General features: G+C 40.7%; 5 non-coding genes across 5 annotated transcripts; 2 read left to right on the forward strand and 3 right to left on the reverse strand.

Annotated features, from left to right (window-relative positions):
* Positions 1–5,549: 5,549 nt before the first annotated feature.
* Positions 5,550–5,623, forward strand: TRNAA-UGC (transfer RNA alanine (anticodon UGC)). The gene has a single exon. It is a non-coding gene; the product is annotated as a tRNA-Ala (tRNA).
* Positions 5,624–8,420: 2,797 nt separating this feature from the next.
* Positions 8,421–8,492, reverse strand: TRNAA-UGC (transfer RNA alanine (anticodon UGC)). Its single transcript has one exon. It is a non-coding gene; the product is annotated as a tRNA-Ala (tRNA).
* An 8,406-nt stretch (positions 8,493–16,898) lies between these two features.
* TRNAA-UGC (transfer RNA alanine (anticodon UGC)) lies at positions 16,899–16,970 on the forward strand. Its single transcript has one exon. It is a non-coding gene; the product is annotated as a tRNA-Ala (tRNA).
* A 2,797-nt stretch (positions 16,971–19,767) lies between these two features.
* On the reverse strand, positions 19,768–19,839 carry TRNAA-UGC (transfer RNA alanine (anticodon UGC)). Its single transcript has one exon. It is a non-coding gene; the product is annotated as a tRNA-Ala (tRNA).
* Positions 19,840–20,573: 734 nt separating this feature from the next.
* Positions 20,574–20,646, reverse strand: TRNAA-UGC (transfer RNA alanine (anticodon UGC)). Its single transcript has one exon. It is a non-coding gene; the product is annotated as a tRNA-Ala (tRNA).
* Between the last annotated feature and the right edge of the window lie 1,631 nt (positions 20,647–22,277).

Raw genomic sequence — 22,277 nt, forward strand, 5'->3', positions numbered from 1 at the left:
ACTTAATGTGCTTCTGATTAGGTGATCACCGGAACCAAATCTTATTTAACGAAGAAAAGTATAAAAGACCCTGCTGTGGTGTTCACAATCCTCTTGCAATAGGACAAGCTGGATGGCAAAACAAGTGCTAGTAATATCCCAAAGGTAATAGGAATTAAAAAATAACATATCCATGCGAAAGGAGTTGAAAAGTCTTCAGTGAGGAAAAGAAGGGCTCAATTCTGGCTTTACTAACAGAGGGATACAGAGAGCGTCATGTTGTCTTAAAATTTCTAAGACAGCAGTCCATTACAACAAGGTCAAGCAGCAGACATTGGGGACAACAAAGCTACAGACCGGCAGAGGGTGAAAACGACTCCTCACTAACCGGGATGACCGTCATCTTATTCAAATATCACTTCGAAACTGCAGGATGACATCAAGGGACCTACAAAAGGAATGGCAAATGGCAGCTGGGGTGAAGTGCACTGCAAGAACAGTTCATAACAGGCTCCTAGAGGCAGGGCTCAAGTCATGTAAAGGTAGAAAAAAACCTTTCATCAATGAGAAGCAAAGGAGAGCAAGGCTGAAGTTTGCCAAAGACCATAAGGATTGGACCATAGAGGACTGGAGTAAGGTAATCTTCTCTGATGAGTCTGATTTTCAGCTTTGCCCAACATCTGGTCGTCTAATGGTTAGACAGAGACCTGGAGAGGCGTACAAGCCACAGTGTCTTGTACTCACTGTGAAATTTGGTGGAGGATCGGTGATGATCTGGGGATGCTTCGGCAAGGCTGGAATTGGTCAGATTAATCTTAGCGGATGACGTATGAATCAATCCGCGTACAAGGTTATCCTGGAAAAACAGTTGATTCCTTCTACTCAGGCAATGTTCCCCAACTCTGAGGACTGGTATTTCCAGCAGGACAATGCACCATGCCACACAGCTAGATCAATCAATGTGTGCATGAAGGACCACCACATCAAATCCCTGTCATGGTCAGCCCAATCTCCAGACCTGAACCTCATTGAAGGAAGATGGATAGTCACAAGCCATCAAACAAAGTACTGCTTAAATTTTTGTACCAGGAATGACATAAGGTCACCCAAAAGCAGTGTGAAAGACTGGTGGAAAGCAGCCAAGACGCATGAAAGCTGCGATTAAAAATCATGGTTATTCCACAAAATATTGATTTCTGAACTCTTCCTGAGTTAAAAGTATGTAAAGATAAAAAAACAGAAAATCCCATTGTAGGATTTTTAAATAATTAATTTGCATTCTATTGCATGAAATATTTAAAAAATGGGAGAAGGAGGTGATTTTATTTTTTGCATTTTTTACATCTTTTTTTTAAGTAGAATGAAAAATAGAATCCAGTCATCCTCCTGGTTGTCAGAGGGTGGCACGCTCCTGATAATTCGGGGTGGCGGCTTGACTGAGCTTCTGTTCCTGCAAATCTGGGGACTTCGGAAGTTTTGGAAGTTATTTATAAGTGGAAAAAAAAGTCCGGGGCCTCATACATGCAAAGCATACGCTCTACCACTGAGCTACATCCCCCATATAGGTGCCTCAGCCCCATGCCTAAGCCATAGATGCATCTACTGCATGTAAATGACCATTGCACAAAGAAATGGGAGCAGCACTTACAGGCTTTTTGCTGTCCAGCTTGTAAGTGCTGCTCTGATCCTGTGATTTTCCAGTGCTGCAGAGTCAAAACTGCCTCTGTCTGCAGCATTATAAAGAGCTGGGAAAAGAATTGTCAGGAGTGCACCACCCCCTGACAACCAGGAGGCCGAGGAGCAGTGTGCTCCTGAAGATCGGATCTTGGGACAAATCCTTTAACCTCTTTACCCTAAAGGGTGGTTTGCACGTTCATGACCAGGCCAATATTTACAATTCAGACCACTGTCCCTTTACGAGGTAATAACTCTGGAACGCTTCCATCGATCCCGGTGATTCTGACATTATTTTCTCATGACATATTGTACTTCATGTTAGTGGTAAAATGTCATTCATATAACTTGCATTTATTTGTGAAAAAAAACAGAAATTTGGTGAAAATTTTGAAACTTTCGCAATTTTCCGACTTTGAATTTTTATGCCCTTAAATCACAGAGATATGGCACACAAAACACTTAATAAATAACATTTCCTACATGTTTACTTTACATCAGCACAATTTTGGAACCAAAATTTTTTTTTAGTTAGGAAGTTATAAGGGTTAAAAGTTGACCAGCGATTTCTCGTTTTTGCAACACCATTATATTTTTAGGGACCACATCACATTTGAAGTCACTTTAAGGGGTATATATGATATAAAATACCAAAAAGTGACACCATTCTAAAAACTGCACCCCTCAAGGTGCTCAAAACCAGATTCAAGAAGTTTATTAACCCTTCAGGTGGTTCACAGGAATTTTTTGAATGTTTAAAATAAATGAACATTTAACTTTTTTTCACAAAAAAATTACTTCAGGTCCAATTTTTTTTATTTTACCAAGGGTAACAGGAGAAATTGGACTGCAAAAGTTATTGTGCAATTTGTTCTGAGTACGCTGATACCTGATATGTGGGGGAAAACAATGTTTCGGCACATGGCAGAGCTCAGAAGGGAAGGAGCGCCGTTTGACTTTTTCAATGCAAAATTGGCTGGAATTCAGATCGGACGCCATGTCATGTTTGGAGAGCCCCTGATGTGCCCAAACAGTGGAAAGCCCCCACAAATGACACCATTTGGAAACTAGACCCCTCAAGGAACTTATCTAGATATGTGGTGAGAACTTTGAACCCCCAAGGGTAACAGGACCCCAAAAGTTATTGTGCAATTTGTCTTGCATATGCTGATACCCCACATGTGGGGGTAAACCACTATTTGGGCGCATGGCAGAGCTCGGAAGAGAAGAAGCGCCATTTGACTTTTTTGGCTGAAATTGGGATCGGAATCCATGCCGCGTTTGGAGAGCCCCTGATGTGCCCAAACAGTGGAAACCCTGCACAAATGACATCATTTTGGAAACTAGACCCCCCAAGGAACTTATCTAGATGTGTGGTGAGCACTTTGAACCCCCAAGGGCTTCACAGAAGTTTATAACGCCCGGACGTAAAAATAGAAAAATCATATTTTTTTCCACAAAAATGATATGTTTGCCCCCAATTTTTTATTTTCTTATGGGTAACAGGAGAAATTGGACCCCAAAAGTTGTTTTTCAATTTGCCCTGAGTAAGCTGATACCCCATATGTGGGGGTAAAACACTGTTTGGGCGCATGGTAGAGCTTGGAAGGAGCACCATTTGACTTTTTCAACGCAGAACGCTGGAATTGAGATCAGGCGCCATGTTGCATTTGGAGAGCACCTGATATGCCCAAACAGTGGAACCCCCCCAATTATAACTCCAACCCCAACACCCCCTAACCCTAATCTCAGCCCTAACCCTAGCCCTAACCCTAGCCCTAACGGGAAAATGGAAATAAATACATTTTTTTAATTTTATTATTTTTCCCTAACTAAGGGGGTGATAACGGGGGGTTTGATTTACTATTTATGGCGGTTTTTATATTTGGCAGCTGTCACACGCTAAAAGACGCTTTTTATTGTAAAAATAGTTTTTGCATCACCACATATTGAGAGCTGTAATTTTTCCGTATTTTGACCCACCGAGTCATGTGAGGTCTTATTTTTTGTGGGACGAGTTGACGTTTTTATTGGTACCATTTTTGGGCACGTGACATTTTTGATCGCTTTTTATTCCGATTTTTGGGACGCAGAATGAACAAAAACCAGCGTTTCATGAATTTCTTTTGGGGGGTGCGTTTACACCGTTCCGTGTGTTGTAAAATTGATAAAGCAGTTTTATTCTTCGGGTCAGTACAGTTACAGCGATACCTCATTTTTGTCGTTTTTTATGTTTTGGCGCTTTTATGCAATAAAAACAATTTTATGCAAAAAACAATTATTTTTGCATTGCTTTATTCTGCGAGCTATTATAACTTTTTTATTTTTTCGCTGATGACGCTGTATGGCGGCTCGTTTTTTGCGGGACAAGATGATGTTTTCAGCGGTACCATGGTTATTTATATCCGTCTTTTTAATTGCGCATTTTGCACATTTTGTTCGGCGGTATGATAATAAAGCCTTGTTTTTTGCTTCGTTTTTTTATTTTTATTTTTAAGGGGTTCGCTAAAGGGGTTAACTAGTGGGACAGTTTTATAGGGCGGGTCGTTATGGAAGCGGCGATACTAAATATGTGTACTTTTATTGGTTTTTTTTTGTTTCCAAAAAATGAATTTATTAGGGAATATTTTTTTTTTTAATTTATTTGGCGATTTTTTTATAAATTATTTTTACACTTTTTTTTTTTTTTACTTTATTACATTGTCCCAGGGGGGACATCACTGTCACACTGTCACATCACAGATCGCTGTGACAGATCAGTGATCTGACACTGGCACTGCACCAGGCTTCCTCGTGCCTGCTCTCTGCAGGCACTGAGGAAGCTGCCTCCCTGCAGGCCCCCGAAGGTCCCACGGCCATATTGGATCCGGGGACCTGCAAGGAAGGAGGCCCTGCAGCAGCGCTGCACATCGCGCTGCTCTGGGGGTTTCAGGGAAGCACGGGGGGAGTCCCCTCCCTGACGATGCTTCTCTAAACCCCCGTACACTGCGATCATGTTTGATCGCAGTGTGCCAGGGGTTAACATGCAGGGGGCGGTCCGTGACCACCCCTGACACATAGTGCCAGGTGTCAGCTGTGATAATCAGCTGACACCTGGCCGTGATCAGCGGCACCCCCCCGGAGCGCCGTTGATCGCATTGACGTACTATCCTATCCTCGGTCATAGGGGTCCGGGTACCGTGCACGGTCTGATGTCAGAAAGGGGTTAAGCTATTGTTCTTTTTTCCTGCATTTACCATGTGGGATAGATCACATAATTTTTCAATATTTTGGGCTTTAATGGAAAAGGTAAACCTTATCGATGAATTCTTTCGATTTTCTTATACTTAAAGGGATTTGTTCCCACTGTACATTGCTGTAGAGCGCCCCGATGGTGACCGATACAAGAAGAAAGGTTACTTACCTACGGGATCAGGAGAGATGTCGCCTTTCAGCTGCCGCTGATTGTCTGCAGCCCATCAGGGGACATAAGCACCGTCACGAGACCGTCAGGGGGCGCAGCGCTCAGAGATGTTCCCATCCGGGAGGTGTTGTACACTTTCTTCCTAATTGATTGAGATAATCGAAGAGTGTCGTCCATTAGTGAACAATCCCTTTAAAAATATGGGAAAAAGAGAATTGTATTTTTAAAAATTTGCTTAAAAAAAGAAGCAAAAATGGCAAAAATAGAATCCTCTCCTCTTCCCATATTGTACATATAACCAAATAATAAAGAATTAAAGTAGTTTTGCTTCGTCCCTAATAGTCCAGACTGTTGGAATATGATGTCATTTATGCTGCAGAATTATGAAAAAAGAAAAATGAATTGTGAGAAGATCTGTGATGGTAGATTCAGAGTCAGATTCTTGTCATGGATCGTTCTCAGAATTGAGATCACACATCAGACAGTGTGTGCAGGGGATGTAGCTCAGTGGTAGAGTGCATGCTTTGCATGTATGAGGCCCCCCGGGTTCAATCCCCAGCATCTCCACATTTTTGTGACAAATAACAAGAAAACTTCCAAAATATTCAGAAATCTGATAAATGTGCGGAAATTCACCAGTCTTCTGTCTGGATGTAACACGAAGCCCAGAATCAGCGCTAAATATCAGACAGATTTGCTTTTGTTGAGGATTGTATGCATAATAACTGTCGGACCCCAGGGGGCGCTGTAACCAGCACTATACATGTACAGACCGACATCGCTAGAGACTACAAAGGAGCAGATTGTGTTTGCAGACCCCTGATCCAGTTATTCTGAGGCTGTGAAATGATAGCCTCCCGAACCTCCCCTTACCTGCCGCTGCTCCCCGATTTGTAGGCTCCGCACAACGTTTCGAAAGATGCATATCTAATGCTGGCAGGTGGAAGGAGGTTCGCATAGTAGCAGTATTATGCAGGCACTGAATGGTAGCCTTATGTGTGCACTGTATGGTAGTATTATGTGGGATCAGTGATGTGGATTTTTTGATTGATATAGATATATATCTCTGTGCATGCTGTGGCCTGTCCTAATTAGACAGAGTCTTATTGAGCGCTCAAAGGAAAAGAGGAAGCTACACTTAGTTAGCAACAACTCATTCCAGCAGAACTCTGGAAACTTTATTGAATATACTTGGTTTTATCAGCTGTACAGAAAGGAGTGGTTACTCATTAACATAAGGCTGAACTTCTTATCTAATTGGTCAGTTTAAATACATGAGCATATATGGGTGTCCGACCTGGGGTTACTTAGATACCATGTGATTTACTGTCCGGAGTCTTGCACTCGTCAGCAAGTCTCCAATATCGGCCAGACCATCGGGCCTTACTTCCTCATTCCCTATGTCTGCTAGATATTTCTCAAGTCAGAAGACAATGCTATCATGAGATGACTGGGTAGCAGGTCAACTTCCACCAACTAGTTATAAGGTTCAAACTGTGAATATGTATTTGTATGCATATGGCTATATAAGAATACATGAATATATGGAGTATATAGCAGTATGTAGCCTATAGCAGGCAAGTGAGATCTATATGAAATACATATACATATATATTTCCATAATGGTAGTATTATGTGTGCACTGTATAGTAATATTATGTGGGAACAGTATGGTAGTATTATGTGTGCGCTGTACGGTAGTATTATGTGTGCGCTGTATGGTAGTATTATGGGGCTGGGTGCTGTATGTAGTATTATTTGTGCGCTTTGTGCTAGCTTTATGTGGGCTCTGTATGGTAGAATTATGTGGGTGCTGTAGGGTAGTATTATTTGGGCAATGTAGGGTAGTATTATGTGGGATTTCTATGGTAGCATTATAAGTGCTCTGTATGATAGTATCATGTGGGCTTATTTTATTTTATTTTTTTTTAATTAGCTTAAAAAAGATGCAAAAATGGCAAAAATAGAATCCCCTCCTCTTCCCATATTGTAAATATAAACAAATAATAAAGAAAGTAGTTTTGCTTCGTCCCTAATAGTCCAGACTGTTGGAATATGATGTCATTTATGCTGCAGAATTATGAAAAAAAGAAAAACGAATTGTGAGAAGATCTATGATGGTAGATTCAGAGTCAGATTCTCGTCATGGATCGTTCTCAGAATATAGATCACACATCCAGCTTTTGTGACAAATAACAAGAAAACTTCCAAAATATTCAGAAATCTGATAAATGTGCGGATGTAACACAAAGACCGGACTCAGCGCTAAGTATTAGCTGATTAGCTTTTGTTTAGAATTCTATGTAGAATAACTGTCAGACACCAGGGGGCGCTGTAACCAGCACTATATATGTACAGACCGACATCGCTATAGACTACAGAGGAGCAGATTGTATTTGTAGACAGGGCTGCCACTAGGAATTTTGGGGCCCTCTTGAGACTCTGCCCAGGCTCCACCCCAGCGTCGCCTCCACCCTCGAACTGTCCACAGTCAAAAGATTTTTTAAGCCGCCACCACGACAAGGTAGACTTTTGGCCAGTACCTACTCTACTCTAACCTATTAAACATTTGTGAAAATATCCAATACAATTTAGGTATATTTTTATTTATTTTTCAATTTTTAAAATGACCAATAATATCACACACAGGGGACAAATACCAGCGCACCATGACCAGACCACATATTACCACCACATAGTGACCTATAATACCACATACAAGGAACAAATACCCCCGAAGAAGCCAACACGAAATGCACGTTGGGGCTGCGTTCTTGTGGTTCCCTGACTGAGGCACTATGGGTAAGGGCAGAGTTTACACTATATTTTGGATTGTGGCTCTATACTAATTTATATGCGGGTTGTCTCTCATGGATACATTAGAGGGTATTTGAACCCTCAATAATGACTTTTTATTATCTGTGACCCAGCCATTGAGCAATAAAAGCACCGTAAGGCTGGGTTCACATGTAGCGGAACTCTCGCGGTAAGTTCCGGAATTCCATTCCGTGGGAAAATCGCATTTTAAATTCCCGCGATTTTCCCGCGGAAAAACTAGCATTTTGCAAGTGTAATTAGCTTGCAAAATGCTAGCGTTTTCCAAGCGATCTGTAGCATCGCTTGGAGAACGGATTGACAGGTTGGTCACACTCGTCAAACATAGTGTTTGACAAGTGTGACCAACTTTTTACTACTGAGGCCGCCTATGCAGCATCAGTAGTAAAAGATAAAATGTAAAAAAAAATAAAAAAATAAAAAATGGTGTTATTCTTACCTTCCGATGTCCTGCGCAGCCTTCCCGCCTCTCTCCACGCTACGACTGGTGAATTATTTTGACATATTTCCCGTTTTTTATAACAAAAGCTGGAGATGCCGGGGATTGAACCCGGGGCCTCATACATGCAAAGCATGCGCTCTTCCACTGAGCTACATCCCCTGTGTAAACAGCTGCAGGTTCCTCTGTTCAGAAGGCAATGCACTACCGGAGCGATCCCTCTCTGCCTTTCTGGCTGTATTAATAAAAATGGTACCCATAGGGCCTTTTTTTGATTTGTGCCACAAACATTATTTCATTTGCGCCTTTTAATTAACTTTACGTCAATTCGTCTTTTTTTTATTCGGTATAATGTTCGTGGGTTCCGGTTATTCGGACATTTGAACCTAATTCAATATTGACGACTTTTCGAAATGTCGTAAAATGTTTGTGCACTAGGATCCGATTCATCATCGGCATTTACAGTATTTAAGTCACTTTTCGATCTTGTGCTATTTACTGTCATGTTTTTACCACTTTATTTATTTTTTTTAAATGGTGCATTCAGGATATTGAGTTTTATACAAAACCAAAAATGTTATTTGTCTTTTACCTGATTGCATCTTTTTACAGGAAAAAAAAAGTTGCATGATCTGTTAAAAATGTCGCAGGCATCTCTAGCATTTGCGTCCTCTGTACCAGTCAAATATAGGTTTTTGTGCAGATAGAAAAAGTAATGTAATAAATCACTGAAAATTTAGGAATAAGCATTTATGACGATCAAATATTGGTAATTGCAAACGCAATCATAAGTATTCCCCCTGAGATTATTATCGGTGTCCCAGTGTCAGCCGCACATTTGTTAGTTTGAGAGAACTCTGGATAATAACAGTAATCTCCATAATATCACAAAACATGGAGATGCCGGGGATTGCACCCGGGGTCTCATACATGCAAAGCATGCGCTCTACCACTGAGCTACATTCTCTGTACACATTAGGAGTGCACATACCTAAATTTGATAGAACATTCACCACTGCAGCCAATCACTGAGAGCTGTGTGTGTAGATGACATGAGCTCACTGATTGACTGCAGCTTTTATTTCTCAACTATAGACAGCAACGCTTTATTCAGGCTAAAGTACACCCGTTTTTCATAAAGTTGCCAGCGTAGACACATGATACTACCATACAGAGCCCAAATAACACTACCATATAGCACCCACATCATACTAACACACAGTGCCCACATAATACTAGCCTACAACTTCTACATAATACTACTATACAGTAGCCACATAATAGTACCTCACACATCCCACATACTAAGCACCATACACAGCCAATGTAATACTACCATACAGCACCCACATAATACTACAATACAGAGCTCACATAATACTACCATACAGAGCAAACATAATACTATATAGAGCAGGGGTCTCAAACTTGGCTTGGTATATGGGCCGCATATAGAAAAAAATTTGAACTTGGGGGCCGCATTCCTTGAAGGACAAAGTTACATTTTTAGTGATACCATTTTTTGTTCTATACACCTTTTGAACATTTTTGATCAAATTTCACAGACAAAGGTGGACAGGATAATAGGTGGGCAGATAAACAACCATGCACTGTGGAGGGCAGGTGCGACCAGCAATGTAATACAGTTAGAGGTCAAAAACATAGACCATGTTGGTATCAAATCCACTGTGGATCATGTAAAATAGTACATACTCTATATAGCCAAAAATTAGAAAGATAATTGAGTTAGATATCAATAAAGCACACAGGATAAGTGTGTATTCAACATATTTATACAGCTGACCAAAAATATAGAGTATACTGGCCAATGTTACCTATTAATAGTACCTGGCAGAGAGCAGCAGTGGAAATAGCTGGTAAGCCTTTACACCCCGACGCACGTTTCGATTAAAAGACCTTCCTCAGGGAGCATGGAAGTGTCATCGATATGTGGGTTTAAAAAGCCAGAGGCCCGGAAGTCAATTAAGGCCAGAAGCCAGCAATTGTTGACTCGTCATCACCCAGCAGCCAAACCAGAAACACATGAGGCCCCACGTGATCTTGCAGTGGGTGCATCGCAGGCACAGAAGCAGATAGGGGATGGCGGCAGTAATTAGGTCCATGCGCACTAGTATGCAACAGATGGAGGACCATATAAAGTACTGGCAAAACCGGCGTACATACAAAAAAAAAAGAATATACATATCAGCAGCAAACTAGTGCATAAATATATATAAGGGCTGTCAATCAGCCATCAGAATTCACAATACCACAAAAAGTTAATATAATAATACAAAATGATATAAATGCAAAAATTAATAAAGCACAAGGCTGCCAATCAGCCATCAGATGATTAGATCCAAACATGATAGAAATTTATATAGGAAGCAACAATACATAATATCAAATACAATTACAGACGGGAGAGATACTGCTAAATCACCATATACAGTTAATATTTGGTTAGATAAATCCTAATTAAAATGTACAATGCAATGGATCAACCACGAAGGAAAAAGAGAAAAATATTATAGCAGCTATTACTGGTTATATTGAATATATAGACGTCCATACTTGTATATAACATATAAGCACTTGCAGATGATATCAGGATGGATATTGTATATAGAATATATGGAAAGGACACAAAAATGCCTCGATACACATTAAATATTCTATATTCAAGCATTACCGAAAATCAGTGTATACAGTGCAGTCAGTCAACCCCCAAACATGTTACAGTTTATATTATTATATTATCATGAAAAAAAAAATTTAAAAAAGTTTTTTACATTTTTACGGAGGCGACCTGAATACACAATATCCACCCAAAGAGTTATTAGATACCTCATCAAAATTGTCAATATACAAGGACAGAAGAAGACCATATATATATATACAGCTCTGGCAGAAATTAGGAGACCACTGCACAGTGTTATAGAAATCAGCTTCTCTACATGTCTGACAGCCATTCCATTCCACTGTCAGTTGAATTCCAACCAGAGCACACCTCATTCTACTTAATGTGCTTCTGATTAGGTGATCACCGGAACCAAATCTTATTTAACGAAGAAAAGTATAAAAGACCCTGCTGTGGTGGTCACAATCCTCTTGCAATAGGAGAAGCTGGATGGCAAAACAAGTGCTAGTAATATCTCAAAGGTAATAGGAATTAAAAAATAACTTTTAACCATGCGGAAGGAGTTGAAAAGTCTTCAGTGAGGAAAAGAAATGCTCAATTCTGGCTTTACTAGCAGTGGGGTACAGGGAACGTCATATTGCCTTAAAATTTCTCAGACAGCAGTCCACTACAACAAGGTCAAGCAGCAGACATTGGGGACAACAAAACTACAGACCGGCAGAGGGCGAAAACGACTCTCCACTGACCGGGATGACTGTCATCTTATTCGAATATCACTTGGCAACTGCAGGATGACATCAAATGACCTACAAAAGGAATGGCAAATGTCAGCTGGGGTGAAGTGCACTGCAAGAACAGTTCATAACAGGCTCCTAGAGGCAGGGCTCAAGTCATGTAAAGGTAGAAAAAAACCTTTCATCAATGAGAAGCAAAGGAGAGCCAGGCTGAAGTTTGCCAAAGACCATAAGGATTGGACCATAGAGGACTGGAGTAAGGTAATCTTCTCTGATGAGTCTGATTTTCAGCTTTGCCCAACATCTGGTCGTCTAATGGTTAGACAGAGACCTGGAGAGGCGTACAAGCCACAGTGTCTTGCACCCACTGTGAAATTTGGTGTAGGATCGGTGATGATCTGGGGATGCTTCGGCAAGGCTGGAATTGGGCAGATTAATCTTAGCGGATGACGTATGAATCAATCCGCATACAAGGTTATCCTGGAAAAACAGTTGATTCCTTCTACTCAGGCAATGTTCCCCAACTCTGAGGACTGGTATTTCCAGCAGGACAATGAGCCATGATACACAGCTAGATCAATCAATGTGTGGATGAAGGACCACCACATCAAATCCCTGTCATGGTCAGCCCAATCTCCAGACCTGAACCTCATTGAAGGAAGATGGATAGTCACAAGCCATCAAATAAAGTACTGCTTACATTTTTGTACCAGGAATGACATAAGGTCACCCAAAAGCAGTGTGAAAGACTGGTGGAAAGCAGCCAAGACGCATGAAAGCTGCGATTAAAAATCATGGTTATTCCACAAAATATTGATTTCTGAACTCTTCCTGAGTTAAAAGTATGTAAAGATAAAAAAACAGAAAATCCCATTGTAGGATTTTTAAATAATTAATTTGCATTCTATTGCATGAAATCTTTAAAAAATGGGAGAAGGAGGTGATTTTATTTTTTGCATTTTTTACATCTTTTTTTTAAGTAGAATGAAAAATAGAATCCAGTCGTCCTCCTGGTTGTCAGAGGGTGGCACGCTCCTGATAATTCGGGGTGGCGGCTTGACTGAGCTTCTGTTCCTGCAAATCTGGGGACTTCGGAAGTTTTGGAAGTTATTTATAAGTGGAAAAAAAAGTCCGGGGCCTCATACATGCAAAGCATACGCTCTACCACTGAGCTACATCCCCCATATAGGTGCCTCAGCCCCATGCATAAGCCATAGATGCATCTACTGCATGTAAACGACCATTGCACAAAGAAATGGGAGCAGCACTTACAGGCTTTTTGCTGTCCAGCTTGTAAGTGCTGCTCTGATCCTGTGATTTTCCAGTGCTGCAGAGTCAAAACTGCCTCTGTCTGCAGCATTATAAAGAGCTGGGAAAAGAATTGTCAGGAGTGCACCACCCCCTGACAACCAGGAGGCCGAGGAGCGGTGTGCTCCTGAAGATCGGATCTTGGGACAAATCCTTTAACCCCTTTACCCTAAAGGGTGGTTTGCACGTTCATGACCAGGCCAATATTTACAATTCAGACCACTGTCCCTTTACGAGGTAATAACTCTGGAACGCTTCCATCGATCCCGGTGATTCTGACATTATTTTCTCATGACATATTGTACTTCATGTTAGTGGTAAAATGTCATTCATATAACTTGCGTTTATTTGTGAAAAAAAACAGAAATTTGGTGAAAATTTTGAAAATTTCACAATTTTCCAACTTTGAATTTTTATGCCCTTAAATATGGCACACAAAACACTTAATAAATAACATTTCCTACATGTTTACTTTACATCAGCACAATTTTGGAACCAAAATTCTTTTTTAGTTAGGAAGTTATAAGGGTTAAAAGTTGACCAGCGATTTCTCGTTTTTGCAACACCATTATATTTTTAGGGACCACATCACATTTGAAGTCACTTTAAGGGGTATATATGATATAAAATACCAAAAAGTGACACCATTCTAAAAACTGCACCCCTCAAGGTGCTCAAAACCAGATTCAAGAAGTTTATTAACCCTTCAGGTGGTTCACAGGAATTTTTTGAATGTTTAAAATAAATGAACATTTAACTTTTTTTCACAAAAAAATTACTTCAGGTCCAATTTTTTTTATTTTACCAAGGGTAACAGGAGAAATTGGACTGCAAAAGTTATTGTGCAATTTGTTCTGAGTACGCTGATACCTGATATGTGGGGGAAAACAATGTTTCGGCACATGGCAGAGCTCAGAAGGGAAGGAGCGCCGTTTGACTTTTTCAATGCAAAATTGGCTGGAATTCAGATCGGACGCCATGTCATGTTTGGAGAGCCCCTGATGTGCCCAAACAGTGGAAAGCCCCCACAAATGACACCATTTGGAAACTAGACCCCTCAAGGAACTTATCTAGATATGTGGTGAGAACTTTGAACCCCCAAGGGTAACAGGACCCCAAAAGTTATTGTGCAATTTGTCTTGCATATGCTGATACCCCACATGTGGGGGTAAACCACTATTTGGGCGCATGGCAGAGCTCGGAAGAGAAGAAGCGCCATTTGACTTTTTTGGCTGAAATTGGGATCGGACTCCATGCCGCGTTTGGAGAGCCCCTGATGTGCCCAAACAGTGGAAACCCTGCACAAATGACATCATTTTGGAAACTAGACCCCACAAGGAACTTATCTAGATGTGTGGTGAGCACTTTGAACCCCCAAGGGCTTCACAGAAGTTTATAACGCCCGGACGTAAAAATAAAAAAATCATATTTTTTTCCACAAAAATGATATGTTTGCCCCCAATTTTTTATTTTCCTATGGGTAACAGGAGAAATTGGAGCCCAAAAGTTGTTTTTCAATTTGCCCTGAGTAAGCTGATACCCCATATGTGGGGGTAAAACACTGTTTGGGCGCATGGTAGAGCTTGGAAGGAGCACCATTTGACTTTTTCAACGCAGAACGCTGGAATTGAGATCAGGCGCCATGTTGCATTTGGAGAGCACCTGATATGCCCAAACAGTGGAAACCCCCCAATTATAACTCCAACCCCAACACCCCCTAACCCTAATCTCAGCCCTAACCCTAGCCCTAGCCCTAACCCTAGCCCTAACGGGAAAATGGAAATAAATACATTTTTTTAATTTTATTATTTTTCCCTAACTAAGGGGGTGATAACGGGGGGTTTGATTTACTATTTATGGCGGTTTTTATATTTGGCAGCTGTCACACGCTAAAAGACGCTTTTTATTGTAAAAATAGTTTTTGCATCACCACATATTGAGAGCTGTAATTTTTCCGTATTTTGACCCACCGAGTCATGTGAGGTCTTATTTTTTGTGGGACGAGTTGACGTTTTTATTGGTACCATTTTTGGGCACGTGACATTTTTGATCGCTTTTTATTCCGATTTTTGGGACGCAGAATGAACAAAAACCAGCGTTTCATGAATTTCTTTTGGGGGGTGCGTTTACACCGTTCCGTGTGTTGTAAAATTGATAAAGCAGTTTTATTCTTCGGGTCAGTACAGTTACAGCGATACCTCATTTTTGTCGTTTTTTATGTTTTGGCGCTTTTATGCAATAAAAACAATTTTATGCAAAAAACAATTATTTTTGCATTGCTTTATTCTGCGAGCTATTATAACTTTTTTATTTTTTCGCTGATGATGCTGTGTGGCGGCTCGTTTTTTGCGGGACAAGATGATGTTTTCAGCGGTACCATGGTTATTTATATCCGTCTTTTTAATTGCGCATTTTGCACATTTTGTTCGGCGGTATGATAATAAAGCCTTGTTTTTTGCTTCGTTTTTTTATTTTTATTTTTAAGGGGTTCGCTAAAGGGGTTAACTAGTGGGACAGTTTTATAGGGCGGGTCGTTATGGAAGCGGCGATACTAAATATGTGTACTTTTATTGTTTTTTTTTTGTTTCCAAAAAATGAATTTATTAGGGAATATTTTTTTTTTTAATTTATTTGGCGATTTTTTTATAAATTATTTTTACACTTTTTTTTTTTTTTACTTTATTACATTGTCCCAGGGGGGACATCACTGTCACACTGTCACATCACAGATCGCTGTGACAGATCAGTGATCTGACACTGGCACTGCACCAGGCTTCCTCGTGCCTGCTCTCTGCAGGCACTGAGGAAGCTGCCTCCCTGCAGGCCCCCGAAGGTCCCACGGCCATATTGGATCCGGGGACCTGCAAGGAAGGAGGCCCTGCAGCAGCGCTGCACATCGCGCTGCTCTGGGGGTTTCAGGGAAGCACGGGGGGAGCCCCCTCCCTGACGATGCTTCTCTAAACCCCCGTACACTGCGATCATGTTTGATCGCAGTGTGCCAGGGGTTAACATGCAGGGGGCGGTCCGTGACCACCCCTGACACATAGTGCCAGGTGTCAGCTGTGATAATCAGCTGACACCTGGCCGTGATCAGCGGCGCCCCCCGGAGAGCTGTTGATCGCATTGACGTACTATCCTATCCTCGGTCATAGGGGTCCTGGTACCGTGCACGGTCTGATGTCAGAAAGGGGTTAAGCTATTGTTCTTTTTTCCTGCATTTACCGTGTGGGATAGATCACATAATTTTTCAATATTTTGGGCTTTTATGGAAAAGGTAAATCTTATGATCGATGAATTATTTTGATTTTCTTATACTTAAAGGGATTGGTTCCCACTGTACATTGCTGTAGAGCGCCCCGATGGTGACCGATACAAGAAGAAAGATTACTTACCTACGGGATCAGGAGAAATGTCGCCTTTCAGCTGCCGCTGATTGTCTGCAGCCCATCAGGGGACATAAGCACCGCCACGAGACCGTCAGGGGGCGCAGCGCTCGGAGATGTTCCCATCCGGGAGGTGTTGTACACTTTCTTCCTAATTGATTGAGATAATCGAAGAGTGTCGTCCATTAGTGAACAATCCCTTTAAAAATATGGGAAAAAGAGAATTGTATTTTTAAAAATTTGCTTAAAAAAAGAAGCAAAAATGGCAAAAATAGAATCCTCTCCTCTTCCCATATTGTACATATAACCAAATAATAAAGAATTAAAGTAGTTTTGCTTCGTCCCTAATAGTCCAGACTGTTGGAATATGATGTCATTTATGCTGCAGAATTATGAAAAAAGAAAAACGAATTGTGAGAAGATCTATGATGGTAGATTCAGAGTCAGATTCTTGTCATGGATCGTTCTCAGAATTGAGATCACACATCAGACAGTGTGTGCAGGGGATGTAGCTCAGTGGTAGAGCGCATGCTTTGCATGTATGAGGCCCCGGGTTCAATCCCCGGCATCTCCACATTTTTGTGACAAATAACAAGAAAACTTCCAAAATATTCAGAAATCTGATAAATGTGCGGAAATTCACCAGTCTTCTGTCTGGATGTAACACGAAGCCCGGAATCAGCGCTAAATATCAGACAGATTTGCTTTTGTTGAGGATTGTATGCATAATAACTGTCGGACCCCAGGGGGCGCTGTAACCAGCACTATACATGTACAGACCGACATCGCTAGAGACTACAGAGGAGCAGATTGTGTTTGCAGACCCCTGATCCAGTTATTCTGAGGCTGTGAAATGATAGCCTCCCGAGCCTCCCCTTACCTGCCGCTGCTCCCCGATTTGTAGGCTCCGCACAACGTTTCGAAAGATGCATATCTAATGCTGGCAGGTGGAAGGAGGTTCGCATAGTAGCAGTATTATGCAGGCACTGAATGGTAGCCTTATGTGTGCACTGTATGGTAGTATTATGTGGGATCAGTGATGTGGATTTTTTGATTGATATAGATATATATCTCTGTGCATGCTGTGGCCTGTCCTAATTAGACAGAGTCTTATTGAGCGCTCAAAGGAAAAGAGGAAGCTACACTTAGTTAGCAACAACTCATTCCAGCAGAACTCTGGAAACTTTATTGAATATACTTGGTTTTATCAGCTGTACAGAAAGGAGTGGTTACTCATTAACATAAGGCTGAACTTCTTATCTAATTGGTCGGTTTAAATACATGAGCATATATGGGTGTCCGACATGGGGTTACTTAGACACCATGTGATTTACTGTCCGGAGTCTTGCACTCGTCAGCAAGTCTCCAATATCGGCCAGACCATCGGGCCTTACTTCCTCATTCCCTATGTCTGCTAGATATTTCTCAAGTCAGAAGACAATGCTATCATGAGATGACTGGGTAGCAGGTCAACTTCCACCAACTAGTTATAAGGTTCAAACTGTGAATATGTATTTGTATGCATATGGCTATATAAGAATACATGAATATATGGAGTATATAGCAGTATGTAGCCTATAGCAGGCAAGTGAGATCTATATGAAATACATATACATATATATTTCCATAATGGTAGTATTATGTGTGCACTGTATAGTAATATTATGTGGGAACAGTATGGTAGTATTATGTGTGCGCTGTACGGTAGTATTATGTGTGCGCTGTATGGTAGTATTATGGGGCTGGGTGCTGTATGTAGTATTATTTGTGCGCTTTGTGCTAGCTTTATGTGGGCTCTGTATGGTAGAATTATGTGGGTGCTGTAGGGTAGTATTATTTGGGCAATGTAGGGTAGTATTATGTGGGATTTCTATGGTAGTATTATAAGTGCTCTGTATGATAGTATCATGTGGGCTTATTTTATTTTATTTTTTTTTAATTTGCTTAAAAAAGATGCAAAAATGGCAAAAATAGAATCCCCTCCTCTTCCCATATTGTACATATAAACAAATAATAAAGAAAGTAGTTTTGCTTCGTCCCTAATAGTCCAGACTGTTGGAATATGATGTCATTTATGCTGCAGAATTATGAAAAAAAGAAAAACGAATTGTGAGAAGATCTATGATGGTAGATTCAGAGTCAGATTCTCGTCATGGATCGTTCTCAGAATATAGATCACACATCCAGCTTTTGTGACAAATAACAAGATAACTTCCAAAATATTCAGAAATCTGATAAATGTGCGGATGTAACACAAAGACCGGACTCAGCGCTAAGTATTAGCTGATTAGCTTTTGTTTAGAATTCTATCTAGAATAACTGTCAGACACCAGGGGGCGCTGTAACCAGCACTATACATGTACAGACCGACATCGCTATAGACTACAGAGGAGCAGATTGTATTTGTAGACAGGGCTGCCACTAGGAATTTTGGGGCCCTCTTGAGACTCTGCCCAGGCTCCACCCCAGCGTCGCCTCCACCCTCGAACTGTCCACAGTCAAAAGATTTTTTAAGCCGCCACCACGACAAGGTAGACTTTTGGCCAGTACCTACTCTACTCTAACCTATTAAACATTTGTGAAAATATCCAATACAATTTAGGTATATTTTTATTTATTTTTCAATTTTTAAAATGACCAATAATATCACACACAGGGGACAAATACCAGCGCACCATAACCAGACCACATATTACCACCACATTGTGACCTATAATACCACATACAAGGAACAAATACCCCCGAAAAAGCCAACACGAAATGCACGTTGGGGCTGCGTTCTTGTGGTTCCCTGACTGAGGCACTATGGGTAAGGGCAGAGTTTACACTATATTTTGGATTGTGGCTCTATACTAATTTATATGCGGGTTGTCTCTCATGGATACATTAGAGGGTATTTGAACCCTCAATAATGACTTTTTATTATCTGTGACCCAGCCATTGAGCAATAAAAGCACCTTAAGGCTGGGTTCACATGTAGCGGAACTCTCGCGGTAAGTTCCGGAATTCCATTCCGTGGGAAAATCGCATTTTAAATTCCCGCGATTTTCCCGCGGAAAAACTAGCATTTTGCAAGTGTAATTAGCATGCAAAATGCTAGCGTTTTCCAAGCGATCTGTAGCATCGCTTGGAGAACGGATTGACAGGTTGGTCACACTCGTCAAACATAGTGTTTGACAAGTGTGACCAACTTTTTACTACTGAGGCCGCCTATGCAGCATCAGTAGTAAAAGATAAAATGTAAAAAAAAATAAAAAAATAAAAAATGGTGTTATTCTTACCTTCCGATGTCCTGCGCAGCCTTCCCGCCTCTCTCCACGCTACGACTGGTGAATTATTTTGACATATTTCCCGTTTTTTATAACAAAAGCTGGAGATGCCGGGGATTGAACCCGGGGCCTCATACATGCAAAGCATGCGCTCTTCCACTGAGCTACATCCCCTGTGTAAACAGCTGCAGGTTCCTCCGTTCAGAAGGCAATGCACTACCGGAGCGATCCCTCTCTGCCTTTCTGGCTGTATTAATAATAATGGTACCCATAGGGCCTTTTTTTGATTTGTGCCACAAACATTATTTCATTTGCGCCTTTTAATTAACTTTACGTCAATTCGTCTTTTTTTTATTCGGTATAATGTTCGTGGGTTCCGGTTATTCGGACATTTGAACCTAATTCAATATTGACGACTTTTCGAAATGTCGTAAAATGTTTGTGCACTAGGATCCGATTCATCATCGGCATTTACAGTATTTAAGTCACTTTTCGATCTTGTGCTATTTACTGTCATGTTTTTACCAATTTATTTTTTTTTTTTTAAATGGTGCATTCAGGATATTGAGTTTTATACAAAACCAAAAATGTTATTTGTCTTTTACCTGATTGCATCTTTTTACAGGAAAAAAAAAGTTGCATGATCTGTTAAAAATGTCGCAGGCATCTCTAGCATTTGCGTCCTCTGTACCAGTCAAATATAGGTTTTTGTGCAGATAGAAAAAGTAATGTAATAAATCACTGAAAATTTAGGAATAAGCATTTATGACGATCAAATATTGGTAATTGCAAACGCAATCATAAGTATTCCCCCTGAGATTATTATAGGTGTCCCAGTGTCAGCCGCACATTTGTTAGTTTGAGAGAACTCTGGATAATAATAGTAATCTCCATAATATCACAAAACATGGAGATGCCGGGGATTGCACCCGGGGCCTCATACATGCAAAGCATGCGCTCTACCACTGAGCTACATTCTCTGTACACATTAGGAGCGCACGTACCTAAATTTGATAGAACATTCACCACTGCAGCCAATCACTGCGAGCTGTGTGTGTAGATGACATGAGCTCACTGATTGACTGCAGCTTTTATTTCTCAACTATAGACAGCAACGCTTTATTCAGGCTAAAGTACACCCGTTTTTCATAAAGTTGCCAGCGTAGACACATGATACTACCATACAGAGCCCAAATAACACTACCATATAGCACCCACATCATACTAACACACAGTGCCCACATAATACTAGCCTACAACTTCTACATAATACTACTATACAGTAGCCACATAATAGTACCTCACACATCCCACATACTAAGCACCATACACAGCCAATGTAATACTACCATACAGCACCCACATAATACTACAATACAGAGCTCACATAATACTACCACACAGAGCAAACATAATACTATATAGAGCAACAACATTTTTGCCGTGTTTTTTTAATTTTTTTTTAGAGCTTGGATGCGGCGATAACTACAATATGAGTGCACATTTGTTATGTCCCCTTATTGTAGTTATGTCCCCATACAGGTCCCCATATTGTAGATATGTCCCCATAGCCAGGTCCCCATATTGTTGTCATGTCTCTATATCCAGGTCCCCATATTGTATTCATGTCTCTATATCCAGGTCCCCATATTGTAGTCATGTCTCCATATCCAGGTTCTCATATTGAAACAAGGGAGGGTGAACCAAAGAAATACAATTATAAGTTCCATAGGTACTGAAAAAAATATAATAATTTTATTGATCAAATTTCACAGACAAAGGTGGACAGGATAATAGGTGGGCAGATAAACAACCATCCACTGTGGAGGGCAGGTGCGACCAGCAATGTAATACAGTTAGAGGTCAAAAACATAGACCATGTTGGTATCAAATCCACTGTGGATCATGTAAAATAGTACATACTCTATATAGCCAAAAATTAGAAAGATAATATTGAGTTAGATATCAATAAAGCACACAGGATAAGTGTGTATTCAACATATTTATACAGCTGACCAAAAATATAGAGTGTACTGGCCAATGTTACCTATTAATAGTACCTGGCAGAGAGTAGCAGTGGAAATAGCTGGTAAGCCTTTACACCCCGACGCACGTTTCGATTAAAAGACCTTCCTCAGGGAGCATGGAAGTGTCATCGATATGTGGGTTTAAAAAGCCAGAGGCCCGGAAGTCAATTAAGGCCAGAAGCCAGCAATTGTTGACTCGTCATCACCCAGCAGCCAAACCAGAAACACATGAGGCCCCACGTGATCTTGCAGCGGGTGCATCGCAGGCACAGAAGCAGATAGGGGATGGCGGCAGTAATTAGGTCCATGCGCACTAGTATGCAACAGATGGAGGACCATATAAAGTACTGGCAAAACCGGCGTACATACAAAAAAAAAAGAATATACATATCAGCAGCAAACTAGTGCATAAATATATATAAGGGCTGTCAATCAGCCATCAGAATTCACAATACCACAAAAAGTTAATATAATAATACAAAATGATATAAATGCAAAAATTAATAAAGCACAAGGCTGCCAATCAGCCATCAGATGATTAGATCCAAACATGATAGAAATTTATATAGGAAGCAACAATACATA

This window comes from Dendrobates tinctorius, unplaced genomic scaffold (genome assembly GCF_039654945.1).
Source record: "Dendrobates tinctorius isolate UK_male_01 unplaced genomic scaffold, ASM3965494v1 ptg000021l, whole genome shotgun sequence".
Taxonomy (NCBI): domain Eukaryota; kingdom Metazoa; phylum Chordata; class Amphibia; order Anura; family Dendrobatidae; genus Dendrobates; species Dendrobates tinctorius.